The sequence below is a fragment of the Rhinolophus ferrumequinum genome, chromosome 7 (genome assembly GCF_004115265.2).
Source record: "Rhinolophus ferrumequinum isolate MPI-CBG mRhiFer1 chromosome 7, mRhiFer1_v1.p, whole genome shotgun sequence".
In the NCBI taxonomy this organism is placed as follows: Eukaryota; Metazoa; Chordata; class Mammalia; order Chiroptera; family Rhinolophidae; genus Rhinolophus; species Rhinolophus ferrumequinum.
The window spans coordinates 63861243-63884284 of record NC_046290.1 but is presented as its reverse complement, the minus strand read 5'-3'; positions in this window follow the sequence as shown (position 1 = coordinate 63884284).

Below are 23042 nucleotides of genomic sequence, written 5' to 3'. Positions count from 1 at the left end.
TGCAAATAAGATTTATTCAGATTCCACAAACATTTTTTAATTAATGAATGGAATTTTTTTAATCTTAAAATAACCATTCAAGCTTAAGAATCATATAATTAAAGAACATAGTCACTTGAAAGTGTTTTTAAACACTTTCAAATTATCATGCTTGTAATTCACCTACAAAACAGTTCTTTGGAAAACCCAGCCTTCTAAACTCCTTGCCAGGATATTGATTCATTTCTGACTCACAAAAGACAATTTTAAAAATTGCCAAATGTGTAACTAGCCTGATGTCAGTTGGTATATTGGGAGTTTAGGGCAAGGGATGTGGGTAAGGAATGAAACAAGGGAAGCACTGGGGAACTGGCGGGTGGAGGAGATGGTACCAGAGGAAATTCCTGCTAAGATGGCTACATTAAGAAGGGCCATCCGTATCATTCAAGACAGGATTCAAAATTCAGAGTACAGGATTTACAAGATGTAAAAAGACTCCCTCAAATGGACTCTTAAATCCCAACACACACCACAAGCCACCCATAAGACAAATAATGCTCAGTGGGTGACCCTGACATAAGGTGCTCCAATTACTTTCTTTCCATACTGTTCTTCTGCTTGTTTGTTTCATTTTGTTCCGTATCTACTGGTTTGGTTTTTTGAAAGCTCAAACAGGTGTTTGTGAAATTTTATCTGTTTTTAACACTCACCAAATGCTCCTTAACTAGGAGGTGTACTGGGGGTGCCAAAAAAAAAGTATACACATGACTTGTATTCATCTTTTGTTATTGGTATATATTGAGTATTACAATGTTAATACAGTTTTTTTCCTTTCTTAAAATGTGTACACATTTTTTAGGCACCCTCTGTATATTTGGGTAGACCCTGGGGTGACCTGAGAGAAAGGGGGAGTGTTATGGATTCACTGTTTGTCCCCCTCCCTCAAATTCATATATTGACGCTCTAACTTCGAATGCAATAGTATTTGGAAATGGGGACTCTAAGAGGTAATTAGGATCAGATGAGGTTATAAGGATGGCGCCCTATGATGGGATTAATGCCCTTATAAAAAGAAACACCAAAAAGGACCCCCTTTTCCTCTCTCTCTCTCTCTCTCTCTCTCTCTCTCTCTCTATCTATCTTCTAAGTGAAGACACAGTGAGAAGGTGGGATATTTTCCCCATGGTACAAATAGAAAAGTTGTTCTAATGTTTCTGGTATTAACATAAGAAATGTCCAAATCTGCAGAGAATTTTAATGAGTTTGAACCAAACTGATGACAATTGCCAGGAAACAAAATCTCAACAGATTAAGAAAATGCGCTGAAATCCATTGATGGTAGATTAAGGGGGAAGGAGAAAGCAAAGTAGGGGAAATCTCTGGGATTGGATAAAAAGTAAAATGGAGAGGCACATACTTCTTTTACATTGGTGAGTACATGAGAGTTAATAATTAATGTTTACAGCACATAGAGATGGTATTCAGGAAACAAGGTAACAATGAGGGGTTGTCTGGTCTCAAGCCCCAGGATGGCAGGTTGTACCCGGAGGGGTCCTAAAAAAAGGGATTACTCTGACATTTCAAGAGTATGTTATCTTAGATGCAGAAAGACAACAGACAGGCTCATTTAAGGTAAAGATTGACCTTTGTCAAAAAAGCGACATACCATGACTTGATTTTAGTTAGGAAATTTTACATTCAGACCATCCTATGTGATTAATTTCGGTCTCTGAATTTGTAGGACCCACCATGCTGGCGTCCCCTGAGCTTGTCCTGTATAGCATGTGGCTCCTTCTTCGTCCACACTGGCCTGAAGATCACCTGAGAATAGATACTCAAGAGTCCAGAAGTCAAAGTATACTGTTCCTCAAAGAAATTATTAAACAGGAAAAAATAAGTTGTTAAACTGTCATAGACAAGTTACATTCAATAAATAAAACTAGCCAAAATGATAGAATGAAATCTACAAAGAAAAATGTTCATTCCAGTAGTAATAACACAAAAAAGCAAATTAAAACAAACAAATGATAATACCCAATACACATGACACTCCAGCGGAAGCCAAACGGTCACATGTTAGAAAGTAGGGTGTTGATATACAGCAAGAACCATAAAGATGCTCATAATCTTTAACTTTTATATCATTTGGGGGAAATTAATTATGAGAAAGTAATTCAACTGAATACTAACAAAATCAAAAGCTATAGACGAGAAGATGCTCAATATAACATTATCTGTAATATACATCTAGATTTCTATAATTTAATAACTTTAATTGGCAAGTGGCCAATAGAAGTTAGCAAATTAAGATAGATAATATGTATTCATTTAAAATAGCAATTGTTAATGTGATATAAAAACACAGGAAATTTTAATGTTGAGAATGTTACATGAAAAAAGCATAATATAAAACATGGTTGTAAATATTATCAAATACACAGGCCTATGAGAAGAACTAGAAACTATTATGCAAAAGTATGTATCATTGTATGAGGAAATGTGATTACGAATTGTTTTCAAATGTTTATTTATATTATTGTTGACCTTTATTAAAAATCACAGGGATTTAGCATTCAAAGGTTTGTAAGTATAATCTAAATACAAGGGAAAAAATAGCCAATTTTTTACAAAATACAAGTTTCACTTATTGAACTTGATATTGTTACTTTTCTTTTTCTTTATTTCAAAGAATTCACTAAATATTCTTATGACACAGCAAATCCTTATGACATGGCATATGCTTTCAGCCACAGAGACTGACTTCCTAAAACCCTGCTCTAAATTCTATAACTACTAATTTTTCAACTTCAGTAGCCCATTATGCAAGGATGGCTCCGAAGTTGTTTTCCTCATCAAAATGTTTGCTTTGATAGCTGTCTTCTTTTTTACACACAAAGGGACTTAAGAGTGCAGGCCCAGAACCCAAGCCCATAGTGTTATATTTTCACTTAATATTTATGACTTTTCATCATATGCTCTTTAGAACAATGTTCAGAGCAGAAATACTGAAGAAAGACTCAGTTCCAAACAGAAAGTCGACAATCCAACAAAATGTCACTTGACCTTTTTTGACCTTTTTTTCTTTACATTTTTATTCTCAGCCTTTTGTCTCAGAGTCCAAACTCATGGTTTCCAACCCTGAAAAAACGTAATCCTGGAACAGCTGGCCCTATGCTAAAACCAAACCATCCTGACCAAGGGCGTGGTTATCCAGAAAGAGACAAGCTACCAAACAGACGCTGAATGTTCATTCTAGAACTGAAAAGGGAGCAGGGTGCCCAGACAACATTCACTTCTCACGAGACAGGAAGGCACACAGCCAATTAGAGAAATAAGATGAAGTCCCAGCTGCCCTTAGCCTGTTTTCAACATAGATGCTGAAACCAAGTGGATTTAATGTGACAAACTCTCAAGGGAAATAACAAATTCTTTTTAAAATTTTTGTTCACAAGGAAATGGGACAGTGTTTCATTCACCTTAAAGGGATCATTTAACCCACGAAATAAACATGCAGGCACTTGTCCAGAGAATAAAGCAATCTGGCAGTAGGCTAAAAAGCAATCCTTTCCAAAAAAGCATTAACTCTCTGCCCTCTGCCTCTTTCCTCTACATGGCTCAAAGTCTTCCCCTTTTGCTCAGTGAAATTCAATACTTGGAAAACGTTCAATTTCTTCTTCGTTTCCATATTTTTCTTTGGTTCGGGTTGAATGGGAATTGCTCTTATTCTCTTGTCTTGGTCAATTAGTCAGCAGCTTGTAGAAGCAGAATGCAGGGTGAACTGGAAATCTGAAAAACGGTGTTCAAGTCCCTTTTCAGTCACTAATTAACTACATAATTATTGACAAGCCAGATACTTTGCTAGGTCTCTATTTCCTCATCTGTAAAATAAGAAGGATAAACTGCATGATTGCTAGGATACTATCAAATTCAAAATGTTCTGTAACTAATAGGGGGGGAGAAAAGATGGTGCCAAGAAATACTGGTGGGAAGTTATACATTTTTAAAAGCAGATAAAGTATAATAGAGGTGGTAAAACCTTACATTTCATCTTCACCTGGCTTGATTTCTCAGAACTGAATCATCTCATGGAATGAATTACTCAGAGCTAAAAGACATATAGATCAAAACAAAGCTCTAAAAATAAAAGATGAACTTATGTTAGGAAGAGGTGATTGGGAGCCAGTAAAGAAATTTCTGCAGTAGGAATTTCTTACATTCTTTAAGACCAAAGCAAACAAGTAGGAAGGAAAAATTTAGGTGCCTATTTTGGAGCAGATTTTCTTCTTGGCAGACCACTTTCTACGGATTAGCTTTCATTTTACCAGTTCTGCAGCCTGAAGGAAAGGTTATCCTGGGCCAACTTATTTTCTAACTCTGCATTGGCTTATCACCATTAGAGCTAAATCATGATCAAGTTAGGAATGAGGAATGTGCAAATAAGACACAAGGAGAATAAGAATTAGTATAATCCATAAATAATTCCCAAATAAATCCTACATTATGAAATAGTTTCAACTCCCTCCTTATTCAAAAAAACTTTTCCTCCTAGACATGATAGTAAATCACTAAATTTGCTAGTTTGAACCTTCGTTTTTCTTTCTTCCCCGTCTCAGAACCAAGGTACTAAAAGCTAAAATTATGGCTTCTCACTAGTCATTTTGTATAGCCGTCAATTCTTTGGTAGCAATCAACAGAAACCATTAGTATTAGTCAGCCCAGGCTGCCTTAACAAAATACCATAGACAGGAATTTATTTCTCACAATCCTGGAGTCTGGGAAGTCCAAGATCAAGGTGATGGCCAATTTGGTTCCCCAGTGAGGACCCTCCTCCTGGCCTGCAGACAGCCACCTCCTCACTGTCCTCACATGGCAGAGAAAGAGAGGAAGCAAGTGCTCTCATGTCTCTTTTTATAGACACTAATCTCATCAGGAGGGCCTCACTTTCATGACTTCATTGAAACCTCATTACCTCCCAAAGTTCCCATCTCTGAATACCATTCCACGAGAGGTTAGGGCCTCAACATAGGAATTTGGCAGGAATGGGTGGGAGGCCACAATTTAGTCCATAGCACTACAGAACCTACAAAAGAAATGAGTTGATTAAAGGATACTGAATAGCTCACAGAATCAAAGAGAAATCTAGAGAACCAGCCGGGTAGCTCAGGAGGAGAGGGTAGCAAGAGCCACCAGTTAGTTCGCTCATGGTGTCAAAACTACAAAGAATTAGTTACAACAAAGTTCTATTTCTTGTTTTTATTTTTCAATTACAGTTGATGTACAATATTATATTCATTTCAGGTGTACAATATAGTCATTAGACATTTATATAACTTATAAACTGATCACCCTGATAAATATAGTATCCTTCTGACACCATACATAATTATTACTATATTATTGACCATATTCCATATGCTATACTTTATATACCCATGACTGTTTTGTAACTACCAGTTTATACTTCTTCATCCCTTCCCCTTCCAACAAAGTTTTCAATCTTTGTGTCTCTCCCCGTGCAAGATTCAAACCACTCAGAGAGAATGTGACTATCCTAGTTTGAGTTGTGAGGCTGGATACTTTGATTAATAGTTTTAGGGGCACATTACAGAAGGGGTGGGGGTGGGGTGGAGAATGGGGAATGATTCTCCAAAAAAAAAAAGAGAGAGAAATGAATACAAGGTAGCCAGAAAATAGCAAATAACAATGTTCTCTGTTAAGCAAAGACTTAAGAGAAAACAATATTTCTCTTTTGTTTGTTTTTAATTAAAATTGATTGGGGTGACAATGGTTAGTAAAGTTACATAAGTTTCAGGTGTATAATTCTGTAATACGTCATCTATATATCACTTTGTGTGTTCACCACCCAGTCTGTTCTCCTTCCATCACCATATATTTGATCCCATTTACCTTCATCTACCACCCCCTGCCCCCTTTCAATGCTGGCTCAGCCATTCATTAACTGCTCATCTTGGGTGAATTTATTAGACTTTCTGAACCCCAGTTTTTGCATCATTCAAAATGGAAAAGTAAGATCTATCTAAAGGCAACACTGTATTAACTAAATAAGTTACACACAGAGCACTTGCTGTGTCCTTAATGCTCAACAAATGTTAGTCCCTTCCCTTCTCCCTCTTAATTATGGCAGGACAGCTGCTGAGGAGTTGTATAAGGCTGTGCACACACAGAGTTCACTTCTAAAATACAAAATCATATGCAACTTGTACTATGTGGACGTGTTATACTGTTAACAAGAGTTTTATATATTAAGCAATTATCTGACATTAAAAGGATAACAGACTTTGAGTCTGACTTAAATGAGTAACTGATTAAATCCTCCTGGACTAAGTCAAGAAGGTCAAGTTTAGACATTAGAGGTCTGCGGAATATAAGGTCTCAGTGTCAATACCGCTCACCATTTCTGAGAGCCACAAAATGAGCTTTCTGTTGGCTAAACACAAATTCACATGTTCCCCTTTGAGGTCTCTTACCACGTGGCTTAGATCTGGGACTTTAACTGGGATCTTTGGTTTCGGAACTCCTTGAAAAGACATGCAAAACTTTGTGCGTGTGTGTGCATGTGCTTGTGCACGCATACACACACATAGGTTGAAAACCACTGCCTTAACCATGGCAAAGAGCGACAGCCACTTTCAAAATTCTCCCTTTGAGACACACCTGAACCTGATATCCATCAGCTACCGTGTATCCCACTAACATCTACAACAAAAGTAGCAGCGAGAACCATCAACAAAATAAAAATACAACCTCCTGAGAGGGAGAAGATATTAGCCAATGATATATCCGATAAGGGGTTAATATCCAAAATATATAAGGAACTCATACTACGCAATATCAAAAAAACAAACAATCCAATTAAAATCTGAGCAGAGGACATGAATAGACAGTTCTCCAAAAAGACATACAGATAGTCAACAGACATATGAAAAGATGCTCAACATCACTAATCATCAGGGAAATTAAAATCAAAATCACAATGAAATGCCACCTCACACCAGTCAGAATGTCTATTATCAAAAAGTCAGCAAACAAGTGTTGGCGAGGATGCAGAGAAAAGGGAATTCCTGTGCGGTGTTGACGGGCGCGTAAACTGGTACAGCCACAAGGGAAAACAGTATGGCAATTCCTGAAAAAATTAAAAATTGAACTACCATACAACCCAGCAATTTCACTTCTGGGTATTTATCCCAGGAAAACAACAACACTAATTTGAAAAGATATGTGCACCTCTATGTTCATTGCAGCGTTATATACAATCGTCAAGATATGGAAGCCACTGAGGTGTCCATCAGTAGACGAATGGATAAAGATGATGTGATATATATGCACAATAGATTATTACTCAGAAATAAAAAAGAATGAGAAATTGCCATTTGAGACAACATGGATGTACTTATAGGGCATTATCCTAAGTGAAATAATTCAGGCAGAGATAGACACATATCATATGATTTCACTGATATATGAAATCTAAAAACAAATAAACAAAACCAAAAAAAAACAACAAACAAACCACAGACTCAGAAATAGAGAACAAATTGACGGTTGCCAGATGGGTGGTGAGGGTGAATAAGAGGCACAAACTTCTAGCTATAAAATAAATAAGCCACAGAGATGTAGTGTACAGCTCAGGGAATATAGTCAATAATATTGTAATAACTTTGCACAGTGACAGGTGGGTACTAGCCTTAGTGTAGTGATCACATTGTAACGTATATAAATGTCGAACCACTATGTCATACAACTGAAATTAAAATAATGCTGTATGCCAACTATACTTTAGTAAGAAATTTTAAAAAATAAGTAGCACCAAATCCATAAGACACCAACAATGACACCTCTATGCCAGGGATAATGTTATTTAGCCCAACTTTTTAGCAATGAAACATTTTTTGATAAAAATCTTCCCTGAAACCCAGTATGGAAAACAGATTTCCTAAACAAATAGGCTCTACAGGCAGTTTACATCTTTGTTGATTTCCAGATATGACTTCTCATGTTTTGCAGAAAAGCTGAAGCACCAGTGAGCGTCCCTAGAATCACTCAGAAGACTATTTAGAGTAAGAAATTGGTGAGATGCCTGACTATAGATTTGTGTCCTCTGACCTCAGCTGCAGCTTTCCTCTAGCTGGCTTCCTTCCCTTTCCCCACAATGGCTGTCTGAAAATTCTTCATTCAAGTCCCCCCTACTCCCTACCCCCTCACTCCCTGGAGAGCATGTGCGCTCCTTGCCTTCACCTCTTGGTCAGGCCTAAATAATGGAATTGCTAAGACTTCTTCCCTCTCTCCTCAAGCTTGCTCTAATGCTCTGTATCCCCACTCATTCTGAGTCCCTTCTCTACTATCTTAGTCTTTTCCCCACGACATGCATTCCAATGTCACCATCATATTTTTGCCATCTGTACCAGTATTACTTAACAGTTTTCTTTATATCAATTCATTTTATTTACTTACAAACATTTAAACTCTTTTAAGTAAAACCTTTTTCAATGGAAAATTGTAAACATATACGAAACAGAAAGAATAATATAAGGAGCCCTTATGGACTCACTAGCTTCAACAATTATCAACTCATAACCAGTCATTTCTCCATTTATACTCACCTGCTTGCCCCCATCCAAAATATTTTGAATCAAATCCCAGTCATCATATCATTGCATTAAAAAAAAAATACTTCAGTATGTGTTCCTGAAAGACAAGGATTTTTTTACACATATATATATATATTTTTTTAATTAGCAGATAAGGAAAAAGGACAGGTACAAAAGGAAGGAAGGACCACCTGCCAGAGAGAAAAACACCATCCAAAGTGAGAGAAAGGACTAGAACTGAGAGAGACAGGCGGAGCAAAGTAGGACAAAGGCTGGCCAGCAAAGTCTCCGAAAACTGAGAGCAACAGTCCTCTTGCCAGGAAAAAGGTGGGTACAGGTGAAGGTTCTGGTATAGGAAGTGCTGGCAGAACTCTGGGGGAAATGGAAGTGCCATTGGTGAATGGGAAGTATATCCCGGAATAGGGAGGGGAAGGATGGAAATCGGGGGACCGTTCAGGCCTGGTGACTGATTAGAAGTGCTAGATAAGTGACCCTTCCCTTGGAGAAACACCAAAGAGACCTGAGAGGGGTTGGGACCTGAGACTGAGAAGGAGAAGAGGTTGAGGGAACGGTGACATACACTGGGAAAAGCACAGTCGTGGGCTGCTTTGGGGAGGGGTCTTTTGATAGGGAATGGAGAGTAAGGCTGTCTTGAGAAGGGACACTGCAAGGGTTAAGAGAAGGGAAGTTGAAAACTTGGTGGGAACAAAGCAATGAAAGCTGTACATTGGGTGGGGGCTGAGGAGAGGTTAGGGTGTGTGACTGTCTACCCTAAGTAGGTCGTGACCTTGGCCTAAAGCCAAAGAACTGCACACCATCAATGAATTCCTCACTGTGAGACCTGGTGACCTCTAGCCCTCACTCTTCTCATTTCTCTGTAGTAGTTTACTCTTCATCACCACTCCTTCCTTTGCCCCTTTGATTTCCATGACACTCTAGTTTTCTCAGTCTTTAGATTCTCAATCTATCTTCCCAACTTGTTCCCCTGAAAATCCTTGCGTGGGTCTTCCTCCTCTTCTGTCTGCCCTTCAGAGGTAATGTTCACCAGGATTACACACTTCCTCACCAACGTCACCTATTCCTATATCTATATATTGGTTCCAAATCTACATCTTAGCCCTACCTGTCATCTTGAGCCCAGGACCCAAATTTCTAAATGCCTGTTGTACAACTGTCTCCACATTGATGTGCTGCAGATATCTTAAATGCAACGTATTCAAAAACAAATGAACTTTTTTGGCCCCACAAATCTATTCCTCCTCCCATTTTCATTATCTCGGTCACAGCATCTCCAGTCGCCCAATTGCTGAATGAGAAACTTTGGAATCAGTTTTGATTCCTTCCTCTCCTTCGCCACCTGGAGTAGGCATGTTTGTGGCTACCGGCATCTACATTTGAGAAATTCCACAAACTTCCAAAAGTGGAAGCTAGAACCGCCCTTTTGCAGTTGCCTTTGCAGCCAGGTACAGGCTTTCGACCCAGTGAGGAAACCAGAGCTGTACAGGTACCACGTTCATGAGGTTGGAGGTAGACGTGTGCGGTTTGGGGCAAGCCGTGGAAGAGATGCTGGCATCCCACGCCCAGCGTCAGTGGTCGCCTGTGGTGTGATATGGAGTGTCCAGTGGCGCCAACAGTGGATTCTTCATATGGCATGGTGTGAGCATGGTTCCTGACTACAGGGCTCCCCTCTGGATTTCCTGGAAATCCTGTGACCTACAAAATATCCTTTTTCTACTTCAGTTAGGTAAGGGTGTTCTTTTGCTTGCAACTAAGTGCCCTGACACCTAAGTTGTTCCACATTCCCAAAATCAGTTACTAAGTTTTGCCTTCTGGCCTTATGAAATATTCTAATGTTAAGTCTCTCCTTTCCATTCCCATTGCCTCCATCTTGGTTCTGGCTCCGCTGGCTAAGTCGGCTCCCAGCCCCCTTGCTTTAGCACCCCTTCAATGTTTATACCTTGGCTCACATCTCCTATGGAACTCATCACTCTGTCATCTGTACCTTAGAGATACCTCCAGTATATAACTGACCCCTTCTTTGGAGTTATTTGTTTACATCACTGTCTTCATTATCTGGCTGCTAAAAAAAAAAAAAAAAAAAAAAATACCACAGACTGGGTAGCTTATAAACAACAGAAATTTATTTCTCACAGTTGTGGAGGCTGGAAGTCTGTGATCAGGGTGCCAACATGGCTGGTGAGGGCCCTCCTCTATCTAGTAAACTTCCCGTTGCATCCTCACACGGTGGTAGGACTGAGGGAGCTCTGTCTGTGGGGTCCCTCTAATCCCATTCAAGAGGGATCCATACTCATGACCTCCCGAAGGCCCCTCCTCCTAATACCGTCCTATTGGGCATTAAGACTGCAACATATGACTTTGGGAGATGGGGGTTGGGACACAAACAGTCCAACCAGAGCAATCACTGCTCTGCCCACTATTAGCCTGGGAGTTAAGGTGGCTAAGTGGAAAGAGCACAAGTTTTAATGTCAGGCATCACAGGTTGAACCTCAACTTACTATCTGTGGAATTATGAGAAATTTATTTAAGCTCTCCCATTCTCGGTTTTCTTGGGATAAAACGAGGGTGTTTACTTTAGTGGCAGCAAATTTAGCAAAGAATTGAAGACAGGACTCTTACGGATTCCATTTCCCTGGGTACTGTCACACAAGTTCCATCTATCTATACCAGAAGAGCTACAGAATCACCTGGGGTGTGAGCTCAGGCTGGGCTTAAGTCCTGCCTGCTCCAGGCCCAACCTAGCAATGAAAAAGCCCTTCAGCCTCAGCCTCTCTGCCTTGGGCAATTCCCTGTCCTTCCTGGGCCCCAGGAATACACTCCGTAGAACCCCCACAGTGCACTGAGATGATACTCCACTGGCTGAGCTTCACCACTGAGACCTTTTCCGACAGGGCGTTAGGCTAATAAGTGAGATAATGAGTGTAAACGCTTGGCATAGTACCTGATACATGACAAGCTGCACTCAAAAAGAGTCACCACTATCATTACTTATTCTGAATAGAGATGCATCCTCTTTGCATTTCATCAGCACCTAGAACAGTAAAAGGCATGGAAATTGCCCTCAATAAAACTTGAGGGCAATCCAACACCTATCAAAAGCTCAATGTCATTTCTATAGAAAGAGAAAAAAATCCTAAAATACGTATGGACCCCCGTAGCCAGAACTATCTGGAGAACATAGAACAAAGATGGAGGCTCCACACTTCACAGCTTCAAAACACAAGACAAAGCTACAGTAACCCAAACAGCAATTTCCTGGCATAAAAACAGACACGTCAATCAAGGGAATAAAAGAGAGGGCCCAGAAATAAACCCACGCCTATATGGCCATTTAATGTCTGACAAAGGAGGCAAGAATATATAATGGGGTAAAAACAATCTATTTGATAAATGGTGTTTGGAAAACTGGACAGGTACATGAAAAAAAAAACTGGACCATTTTCTTACTCCATATACAAGAATAAACTCAAAATGGATTAAAGACTTAAATGTAACCATAAAACTCCCTGAAGAAAACAAAGGCAATAAACTCTCTGATATTGCTCTTTGTAATATTTTTTCTAATATATTTCCTAGGGCAAGGGAAACAAACAAATAAATGGGACTGCATTAAACTGAAAAGTTTTTGTACAGCAAAGGAAATCATCAACAAAATGAAAAGACAACCTACTGAATGAGAGAACGTATTCACCAATGATATATCTGATATGGGGTTCACATCCAAAACTGATAAAGAACTCATACAACTCAACACCAAAAAGACAAACAATCCAGTGGAAAAAAAATGGGCAGAGGACCTGAATAGACATTTCTCCAATAGGACCCACACATGGCCAATAGACATAGGAAAAGATGTTCAACATCACTAATCATCAGAGAGAAATGCAAATAAAAACCACAATGAGATACCACCTCACTCTGGTCAAAATGACTATCATCAATAAATCAACAAACAGCAAGTATTGGTGCAGATGTGGAGAAAAAGGATCCTTCGTGCACTGCTGGTGGGATTGCAGATTGCTGCACCCACTATGGAAATCAGTATGGAGGTTCCTCAAAAAAAAAAAAAAAAGAAAAGAAAATGAGTGCAAATGATCTCAAGTTCTGTTTTTGCTGGACCTAGGATGTTTTCCTCTCCCCAGCCCTTACCTTTTTTCACTTAGCTTTCTACAGCTACCACAAATTGCATCCACCACAAATTACAAAGCCTTTCTTACTACCCACAGTGACAAAATGAGTCCTAAAAATAAATCTAGAGGAGGATGGATAGATAGACAGATAGATGGATAGGATAGATCCTATGGGGGATATGTGTACGTGTGTCTATATCCTATTGATTCTGCTTCTCTGAGAACCCTGGCTGATACACTATTTCTCCACTATGGCTTTCCATGGTAGGTGCTCAGTAACTGCCCCCATGAATGGATGGAGCTGGAAGTGAATGGGTGAAGTGAATAGCAGAAGATTCAGAAAACTGCTGACCAATGTGAGGCAATCGAGCCTGGGGAGCAGGAGTGAGAGGAAAGGCCTGGCCGGGTAGAACACCATCCTGAGGGCAAGGCTTCAGGAATCACACCGCTTACCCAGTTTTCCTAGACAAGGCCCAGGGCAGACACTGCCTATTCAGTAATAAAGACAGAGGTTCTTTTGACTGAACCTCTAAGAGACCAGGGTTCAGACAGGGTAATGGTGAAGAAACTCCCAAGCAGTGAGTCAGTGCCCAGTACACGCTGTTGCCTGACTAAAACGATGACACAATTGCTACCTAGGTGTGCACCTACATTCAGCAGCGCAAGCCAGCCCTGAGCCTCTGTCATTCCCATACTGCGCTCCACTTTTGGCTCATCACACCTGTTGTGTTCCCTACATCTTCCCTTACAGTCTCCCAGACACCGTTATTCCCAGACCTCTTACCTCTCATCACCTTGCACCAGCTAGGGTAGCCTGTCGGGTGCTGTAGGCTTTCCAGAATTGCCCAGCCAGGGCCACATTTAAAAGCCATTTCTAGACTCTGCAAATACAGGGACTGTGTAAGCAGGTTTTTTAAAGGGAAAACTATAAAATGTGGACAGTAAATTACATTGCTGCTTTCCCCTCCCATTGAAAAATGGCAGGCTGCTAAGTGGTTTGGAGCTCAGTCACTGTTTCAGATTAAAGGGAGTTGAATCTAAACCGTACATTACTTCTAGAGCATGAAAAAGATAGAACCTTAAATAGTCCCCATAACTGAGAGGAGGGAAGGGGGTGACTGTCAGTCATTATTGCTATTTTTGTATTTTTAGATAGATGGAAGGTCTCTGGAGCTTTTTAAAGTGCACATATGCCCATTTTAAAGCAAGCCAATTAAAGAAAATCCAGTCTAGCAAAATAGATATATTAGCAAGTGTTTCTGAATATTTCAGAAGAATTCTTCACTCCAAAAGCAATTAAGACAGTCTCTATGATTATGAATCGTTTAAAAGTCTACCTCAAATGTGTTTCTAATGATCCATCAGGAAAGTATTTCCGTTATTGAAGGGTCCCGGTAATTATTTAGAGACTATAATGAGATGTATCCATATTGCATTATTTAAAACCTGTATTTACTGGAAGTCTATATTGGGCCAAGGATTTCTTACACTTGCACAAATGGCCCCTCTTGTCAGAATGAATTGTAAAATTAAAATTAAAAGCAAATAAAGAATGTAACCTTATGAATGAGATTACTTGAGATTCAAAATACTATAATGTCCTTATGTACCCATTTTTACACAGCATTAACTTTAAACAAAAGATTATCTGATGTTATAGAAGACTTGAATATGTCATTTGTTCACAGGTATTTTCTGATTATCTATTACCTCTAAAGCAGCACTGTCCTATCTATCCCCTAAAGTGGATACAAAATGTGGGTAAGGCTTTCCCTCCAAGAAAGCTGGAGAAATAAGCCCTTCACGTGAACAATTTCAGAAATGAGCTTAGAAAGCATGTAGTGCCACACTGAAAGTCACAGACAGCCAGCGCAGCAGGAAAGGAGAGACCAATATGCGCTGCAGTGGTGAGAGATACGGGACTTGAGCTTGCTGTTGAAGGAGAGATAGATGAGAGGTAGAACGGCCACAATTTGTACCCAAGCTGGCTTACAAACAAGTCCAGGAAAGGACTTAAAAATGGGAAGCAAAGGTGGCAAGCGCAGAGATATGAAAAAGAAATGGAAGTAGTTAGAGACGCTGTTATCAAATAGCAAGGTATGGGAACTCTCTACCTCCTTGGTAGGTTTCCTGATAAAGCCCCTGACTCCCCTGAATTCCCCTCTAGCTGCTGGAAACTCTGTCCAGGAGTATCCCAGGGACAATATGTGTTATTTCATAAGTCATTGTCACGTGACACGTTTTGAGAAATATTTGCAGGTTAATTTCACTAGAATTAAACCTGTAAGTTCCACAGCAGGGGCAGAGGTAACAATCGTCCCGGCACAAAGAGAACTCCCTCTCTGGCATCAAGTTGAGGGACTGAAGCAGAGTTGAAAAGAACCAGGGCTAAAGGGTGGAGGACAATCCAATTTGTATATCAAATATGCCAGTTCTATTTCTAGAGCATGATATCTTTTAACTAAATAGCACTTTACACTTTTAAAAGTCTTTCCCTTCCCTTATCTCATGTTCTAAATGCTTTAAAATAAAAGGCCGTTCAAAACCAGAAAATATTAACTTGCTTTATTGAGGTATAACATATACAGAGTACAAAGCACTAGTCTGAATCATACAAATTGATGAATTTATATATATATACAAACACACACACGCTCACACACACACACACACACATACACTCATTCCCATGTAACCAGCATTCCAGATCACGATGTAATTTCCAGCACCCAAAAGGCTCTCTGTACTACTTCCTCAAAATTTTTTTTCCATAGCATTGAAGCATTTTTAAAAGTAAAAATGAAAGTTAGAGACAATAAGTCTCAGCTATGCTCAATCCCGATGTTTGGAGGAGCTGGTTTGATTCACTGATGTGCTTTCAAAGATTCAAAAAATAGTGATGGAAAAAAGAGAAAAAAAACCCTTACCTGTGTTCATGGTTTACATCAAGAAAAAATGTACTACCCCTCTCATCAAATGCTGGCCTTTTGAATTCACTCATTAGGGATTTTTTTAAAAAAACATTTTTAGGAGAAAATCATGTCTGAGAAATATTTGATAACAGGAACAACAAGTACCAGAAGACAATTATTAACTTCTTAAAAATTTAATCCACAAATAGACCCCAGTATATAGCCATGACTCACATGTGAGGTCAGTGGAAAGAGGATGAAGGAAGTTGACCAAGGGGGCATCTGACCTGGCTATTTTGGGGGGAAACCTTTTGTTAATTTTTGTGCTTTTTAACTTTATCTCGCTTAGCATGGAAATAAGACACCAGCCTAGATGTCACTGAGGGCAAAATCAGAAGCAAAAAACAATTCCCAGAAAAGGGAATTTCACACCTTTCTGAGAAACTTAGCCTGGGTTATTTCAGGAAACTATAGCCTTATGACTATTTAAATAGTTAAGCAGGTGGCTTTTTTCCCCTGTAGGCCACATAACACAAACCACAGACAATAAATATCACTTGTGAAAATAAGACAGAATGAAAAGGAGTTTCACAAATGCAATAAACTATAGACAGCACCAAGAGACTTCACCACAATAACTACCCCCATGGTCAGGGTTTGAAGCACATTCTGTAATTAGTAAAGGCTGAAGTCTTTAAATTTAATCATCATCAATTTACTGAAAGGACAAAAATGAAATCTTCATAAGGGCTACAATTACATACTATTGCCCATCACTCAACAGCTGTCTGTAAGACTCTAATGCCAACTTTATTTGCAGCACGATATAACCAAAGTTAGCTTTCAGCAAAGCAATTTCAATAAAGGCTTGAGACCCTGGGTTTACGAGGGTCTCTGACTTCCTCCACGCCCTGACATAATCTCTATTCCACACTCACTATTGCCCATGGCAACAAGAGGCAAGAGAACATGTCGGGCTTCCAACCACCATCTAGTACGTAGCATCAAGAAACACTGGAGTCAAAGCAGAACAAACTACCTTTCCTTTGCTACCATGTTTTTCCAATAGGACATATAAATCGGTGCTTCTTAAAATCCTTTTACAATTAAATCCATCGTGAGAAAGTTACCAAAGTAAATTATTCTCCTGTCTCCCTCTGAGGGTAAGCCACAATGCCCAGTAGACTGGATTCGCCACAGGTAAACTTAAGAACGGATCATGGACTGCTTAGGAGGCCCTTACCCACAGTTTTACATACTCCGTTCAAACCAAGGATGGATTAGGAGCCTCCAACAAACACACTATCTTGTGTTTCAAAAGCCTTTCTAACAGCATAGTGTAGTAGGATGCAGAATGATGAACCTCAAATCCCAGCTGTGGGGCTAACCACTTGTGTGAATTCAGCAACATGCCTAACTTCTGCGTTCCTCAGTTTCTTCATCTGCAAATTGGGAATCTCACGCAGCTACCTCCCAGAGTTGCTGAAAGGATTAAATAAAATAAGGCATGTAAAGTGCCTACTACAGCCCCCAACTAAATAAGACCATACATCAGGATTGTATACCGAAGTACAGTGTTATAACTGTGTGATGAGATTGAACGGGGTTTCTGATCTCTGCTGATCTACTAGAATAACATGCAGTATGGCTTCAGTGGTGTCCCAGGGGAATGGACATTGACATGGATGTTTCTATGCAGGAAAGTTCTTGAGAAATGCCCTCCGAATCAACAATTATGGAGAAATCAAGGAAATAGGAATAGGCACAGAGATGGGTTAAACTGTACTGCAAATGCAACCGAAGACTCAGCTAATTCCACGGGGTTCTCTAGGCTGGGATGGTCCTTTTGAGTCATACCACTTGACTCAAAGGACTCAGCTTTAAAATCCCACATTGACCAGTTGTTCAATGTGGGTTATCCCCAGGGAGAGAGAACCTAGGGTGCGGTGGCTCTCTTCAGCTGAGGGTAATGCCCAGAAAGGGATGCAGCTAAGAACCCTCAGCCAGAAACAGCCCCGAGACTCAGTGCCTCAGTCCTGAAGGGTGTAATCTCAGCAGGGCACCACATCCACTGCAGCCCTGCACTTGTGCCACTTGTATCTACTTGCTTCTTATAAATTCTGAGGAAAAGTCCTCCAAGATTCAGATTGGTCTCTTTTCCTGGGTACCTTACAAGAAAGAAGTTACTGGGATAAACTCACTGCAGCTGGTCTCAAGACTGTAGCTGATATTCATTATCTCCCTCTTCTATTACCTATTCTAGATTCTTCTTCCCCTCAGCTAGCACCCCGACTCCAGGTTGAAAAGAATCCAGTGTAATCAGGCTGTCACTAATTGCTGATTGGTCTTCTTAAGGGATGGTGCCATATAAGAGACTCAGCATTGGTCTCTGTTATGAATTGAACGTTTGTGTAGGTAGTTTAATTTGTGGGGTGACCCAGACCTCATCCTTCTCAGGCCATGACTGATATATTTTTCCATTTACTCTTAAAATTGGGCAAAGAAGTACTAAGAAATTCCCCAGTGGATCACCTAAGTGCCAAACAGATTTTTCCACGCCCCGCGGTACAGAGCAACGGCCTTGCTGCTTTCTCTTCAGGGTCAGTTACCCCTACCAGCATGGTGACTCCTTTCCTGGACTGCTGGTCTCCTGGCCTGAAGAACCCGAAGTGATGGCGTGTCAGCACAGCTTACAGTTTAACAGGATTGTAAAGCTGTCCTGATGGAAGTGCCCCTCTTCTGGGAAACAGGATCTCTAAACCCACAGGTCTCGGAGCTGTGGGACAGGAAGCCCAAATCCTCCAAATGGGCCACTGGGAAAGTTGGTAAACGGGGCTGCTCCCACCTACAACCCTTCGTCCCTGGATTCATGTATTCTGCCTCTTGGACATACAGAACTGTATCATGATTGAGGGGACATGCTGCACTTACACCTCATCCTTACAAGTTATCAGGTCCAATCTGGCACTCATCGTGCTTTCAAAAGGTTATCCTATCACCACTAGGCAGGCAGCCTCTGGGGGTGTGGTATTTGATAAATCCAGTGGATCCTATAATCGCGTATCCACTTCCACACCCCCTTTGCTGTACAAAGTGTTCTTGGTTTGATACAATGTTATGCAGAGCCTGTGCTGATGAATCTAAACTGTAGGATAATAGTACTGATTGATGCCCTGCAGGAAGGTAAGGAAAACCCAGACCCAAAACATATGCTGATTCCAAAGTAAAAAAGATCCAGTGTAATCAGGCTGTCACCAGACTGGTTGCTCTTCTTAAGAGATGGAGCAATATAAGAGACCCAGCCTGGGTCCCTGTTATGAATTGAATGTTTGTGTCCCCCAGTATTTAGATGCTAAAACCCTACCCCCAGTGTGATGGTATTAGGAGGTGGGGCCTTTGGGAGGCGCTTAGCATTAGATGAGGTCCTAAGGGTGAAGTCCTTATGAATGGGATTAGTGCCCTTAGAAGAGTCACAAGACAGCCTGCTTCTCTTCTCTACTCTCTACCACGTAAGGATACTGAGAAGTCAGCAGTCTGCAACTTGGAAGAGGCCCTCACCAGAACTGGACCATGCTGACACCCCGATCTCAGACTTCCAACCTCTAGAACTGTGAGAAGAAATACATTTCTGTTGTCTATAAGCCACCCAGTCTATGGCACTTTTTTCTAGCATCCTGAACTAAAACAGTATCTGCTGCTGGAATTTGGACATTCAGCAGCAGTAGTAACTGGATGAACCCTGTAAGGGTGAGCTCATGCTGTTGGGCCCATGCACAGCCTCCATCACTGCTACCATGGCTGTTCCACTTATGTTCCCATTATGTAAGCACTGAAATGGCCAATAACAGAGATGGATTGACATCAGCGAAGTCATTTGGTCTAACTGGCTGTTTAGTGCCTTTTCCATGATGGCTACTCGCTGGTGAAGATTAACATGTGATATAAGTACCTTCACTCTATGTGTGCACTCCTGTGTGTCCATCTATATGCTTCTCTTCAGACCTCCTTATCCCCTCTTCTAATCTTCCTCCTTCTAGTCCCCTGCCCAACCAGACAAACCACTTTACACAGCCTATGAGTTTATAAATAGTCTTATTGAAGGCTACTTCTCTTTGCACACACAATGGATAACAACGCCACCACCCTGAATCCTACCCATTGGGAGGATTTCTCCTCACCAGTGCCATTTAGGGCCATCTTTGAGGGGTGGTAATGCAGCAGTGTGTTTTTGGCTGACACCCACTCATCTGAATCAAGCTCAGGAGTTTTGTTAGCAAGTCATAAGGATGCCTGGTCCCTGCAGCCCTCTATGTGAGTTGAAAAAGAAGCACCAGTGCAACAATGGCGGATGGCATAGGCTTCATTAACATATAACTTTAATTTCTAATTGGTTGTTGCTGAGCTCAGCAGACTTTAGACTTGGTGGTGTGACCCACCTCAGTTCATGAGAAGTAATCTAGCTGCATGAGAAGTAATCTAACTGGGTCCTTGGGCATTCCACAGTCTAGGACCCAGTGCATAATTCTCTACTTTGCATGTGCTAGGAGTCTGCATTTTGATTCTCCTTTGGCGGTGTTAAAGACCAAATGTTTGTCCACCAAAATTCATACATTGAATTGAATTAGCTCTGAATTGAACTAGCTCTAACCTAGTGGGGCTGTATTTGGGGATAGGTCCTTTAAGAAAGCAACTAGGGTTCAATGAGGTGACAAGGTTGGGGCCCTGATCCAATAGGATGGATGTCCTTATAAGAAGAGATACCCGAGAATTCCCTCTGCCTCTGTGCCCATGTACTAGAAAAGGTCTGGTGAGAACACACTGAGAAGGCAGGCATCTGCAAGTCAGGGGAGAGCTCTCACCAGAAACTGATCCTGCGGGACGCTGATCCAAAACTTCTAGCCTTCAGATCTGTGAGAAAATAAATTTCTGTTAAGCCACCCAGTCCCTGGGATTTTGTTATGGCAGCCCAAGCAGACTAACACAGGGGACTTTCCGCTAACTCCACACAGTGTCTTTTCCCATCACCAGCACCTCTTATATCAGAATCTGCTGGGTCCCATGGCCTAAGCAGCCAGGCCACCTGCACTGTAGCCTAGAACTAGTACAGAGTGCTTTTCTGCTATGGGCCCTATTTGAAGCTGGCAGCTTATGTCGTTCAGAAAAAAGTATTGAAGAAACATTCCCAAGATGTCATATTCTGCCTCCAGAACGTAAGAGGCCCAGCAGATGTACTTCCTTCTTAGTGAGGAGAGGCTTGAAATGCAACAATGTGTTATTTATTTTGGACAGATATTCCAGCATGTACCAAATCAATGGACTCCAAAAATCTTCACTATTGTGGTGAACACCTGAACCTTCAGAGGGTTTAATCTTCCATCTAACGCACGTGTGTCTACCAATACTTCCAAGATACTTGCTGTTTCTTGTTCATCCAGTCCAATTAATGTGGTGTTACTGATACAGAGGATGAAGGTGACATACTACAGAATGTCCAGATGTGCACATCCCTTTGGGCTTTTCTGTGTTAGAGGGTGGGAGAGTTGATATAACCTTAGGACTATTATCATTCTAGTGAATGCGACCTGTTTCGGCTCCTCCTTTCTGTTAGGAATGGAAAAGAACACCAGAATAATCCTCATATACCATGTACCTGAGGCTGTGTTAATCTAGCAAAGATGCCACATCTGGCACAGTTGCTGATATCGGGCTGTTAGTTGGTGGAGTGTGCAATAGTTCACTCTAATCGTCCAGGATCTCGGGTTTTTCAAGAGGCCAGACACGACTGGTAAATGAAATGTGGATATGATAGGGACCGCGTGTATCCCTTAGGTCTTTAAGGGCAGCACTGATCTCTGTCCAGTGCCTCCAGGATATGGTAGTGTTGTTGATTTACTCTCTTGGCTGGGGCTGAAGGGTAATTTCACTGTCTTCTACTAAGTTTTGCCAACTACCTATATACCCATTCTAATCATACATTTAGAGCCCAGGAAAGTGACCACAGAGTGGAACTGTGGATCCACTAGACACATTGTGAGCCATACCTGAGCCACGATTCCATTTATCACTGGCCTCCCTACACCCTATCCTCTCTTCCATAGCAGAGGGACCACAGGTCTCCAGGTATCAATGTCAACTTGGACCCTATCTCCAACAGACCTCAAAAGGTTTGAGTATTCTCCTTTTCCCAGTATGCAGCTACCTGAGTAAATGGTCTTAGGTCCTTTGGGGAAGGACTGGAAGAAACATTACCGCATACATTTGCCATGCTGTTCCTACCATGTTTCCCCAGAAATAAGACCTAACCAGAAAATAAGCCCCAGCATGATTTTTCAGGATGACATCCCCTGAACGTAAGCCGTAGTGCATCTTTTGGAGCAAAAATTAATACAAGACCCAGTCTTATTTTGGAGAAAACAGGGTAGGCGCTTCTTCCTGAGGATCCAATTGAAGAAAACTTCAATTCGTGGCTTCTAAGTCTGAAAATGGGCTCAGCTCCAAAACCTGGGCAAAGGACTGTGGCTTTTTATTAAGGCAGTTGCCCTCAACTTCCTGGTTATCCATCCTCCTGGATACTGCAGCTACTTTCAGGTTTAGTCCCTTTTACTTTCCTTAACAGCTCAGCATTTCCGGGGCCAGGTTAAGTGTGACTTGACCCTAGGTATTGGCTGGGATCTGAGAAGCTGGGGTGGGATGGGGTGCTTATGTGGTTTTGCAAGGCCAAGTCCTCTGCACTGCCTTCAGGTAAGCGGTGGAGTCTCTGACAGAAAGAAAAAGCTACTTTTATAAACCTAGAAGGTTCAGGAAGAGCTAGGTGCGTTGACCCAGATATTCCAGTCTCAAGTTTTAGAGTTTTATGCTTTTCCCAAGTGGGGAGAATTTGGCATAGCAGATAAAATTTGTCATATGGCCTTGGCTTATCAAATTTGCTGGCACTGAAAGTTTTACCTTTCCTGGAAATGTGCTACTTTTAAAATTAAACCCTGGTAGTGGTTCTCAGTGTTTTCTGCCCCCAGGCTGCAGGAGATAAATCTCTTTATCGCCCCTTGACTTTCACACACCTCTTCGATTGGTAATTAATCACTCTTTTTCCTATGAATTAATGACAATTAGCAAGAGCCATCCAATACCACTGTCGTTATACTTAGTTCTTTCACCTCTAAAAAGTCTGAGATGTTGCACCAGCCAGATCCTTCCCTTCCATGGGGATCTCATCCCATTTCACCACTGGTGGAAGTGTACAAATGGCTACTTCAGGATGGGGATTATCCATCCACCTTTGCCAGCCAGCTGCAGGAACCCAGCTCCAAAACCCCATTTTAGAGTCAGCTGCCTCAGAGCACTTCTGACACCAAATCTCTTAAGTCAGTTTCCCGGGGAAACAGATTCTGAAGGAG